We start from the raw sequence: 1611 nt of genomic DNA on the forward strand, positions 1-1611 counted from the left end.
GACTGAAGAAAAAAGGGCAATCTTGGGATATTATCCTATTGCGAAAGAACAGCTAACAAAGCTGGTTATATTTCCAGAGGCTTCCCCATCTGACACCTATCAGTTTTTCCAGTATGGATTAATTGATACAATTTTAATTTTTAATGATTTGAAAATTATTAGTGAGTTTCCTGCAGGATTCATTGATGCAGTAAAGAGATTTAAAAATATGATTGACAACGTAAATCCAAGGGATATATCCATAAAATTTACGAATAGTCAACCTATTTTTAATGAAGAAGAAGAATGCTTGGTTCCAGCACATCAAGTAATCTTCATGTCCGTCTTCCCACGAAATTTTCAACCAATTGATCAAGTTCAAGATTTAACAATCTACAGTCATGAAGGAAGACTAGCCAGCACGCTAGCAAGGGTCTTCGAAAGAACTCAAAAGATAATAAGGGAATCTCACACAAGAATCAATTATAAAAGCAGAAATACTTTGCTTGTAAGGAATGAAATTGAAGAAAGAGAGATGAGACTCTTAGTAGAATTTGAATCAGCATTCTACAACTTATCTAGACTCTTAGAAAAGCTCCCCGAAGGGATAAAGAGGAATCTCTGCTATCTGATAAAAGACAGAGAAGACCACAAGTGCCAACTATGTGTCTCAGAGTTATCTGAAGAAAGCAATAATAAAACGGAATCAACCCACATGATAAAGGAAGAAGACAACGCATCTGAAGGTCACATGATGAAAGAGGAGGACAGCACATCTGAAACATCTCTCAACATTATTGCATAGTGACGTAAGCGCTTAGGTCATAGAGCACCAACAATGTAGCTGGTGCAAGATAATAAACAATGACGTAAGCAATGACGTCATAAGAAGGGTAAGGATGGGAATTGTCCATCAGACCCAACCATTATAAATAGGTTGCTTAGGCAATTGTAGAATGTAACACCCTACCATACAGAGTCTTATGCTTAAGTCATAATTCAGAGATGGCAAGGTATTATGGCCTCTAAAATAAAAATTTAGTACGTATAGTAGTATGAATGATTGATTATAACTAGGAGCCTTTGTAGAAAAAGGGGTAAACAAAAACCGCAACTCAAAAGCGCTATATGAAAGGAATTAATTCACCAATAAGCTTAGCAATCTGTGACAAAAGAATTATTGATGACCCAATAGATCAAATAATTGGAATTGTTCATGGAAATTTGGCAAACGTAAATGTTAAATTCAATGCCCATCTTGGATACGTTATACCTTTATCAACTGAAAATCTTGGAAGATCTATAAGTTTAGCTTATAAATTTCACAGAAAGAATCTAATGGAACAAGACGATGAACCTTTTTCAATTACATATGCAATAAATTATGCTTTAACAAACAGCCATCATAGTATAATATTTAAAAACAGAGAAAGGATTTATGTTGATGAATTATTTCAGAAAATTGTAAAAACAGAAATACCAAAATATAAAGCTATTGAAAACCCAGTTCTATTACTAAAAGAACCATCAGGAAAATTAGTTTCATCGAATTTTCAAATAAGAGAATCTAAAATTAATAGCCCTTTAAGTTTATCTAAGTTAAAAATTAAAGAAGAAAGTTCTGAAATAAAA

Source organism: Arachis duranensis, chromosome 6 (genome assembly GCF_000817695.3).
Source record: "Arachis duranensis cultivar V14167 chromosome 6, aradu.V14167.gnm2.J7QH, whole genome shotgun sequence".
NCBI classification, from domain to species: domain Eukaryota; kingdom Viridiplantae; phylum Streptophyta; class Magnoliopsida; order Fabales; family Fabaceae; genus Arachis; species Arachis duranensis.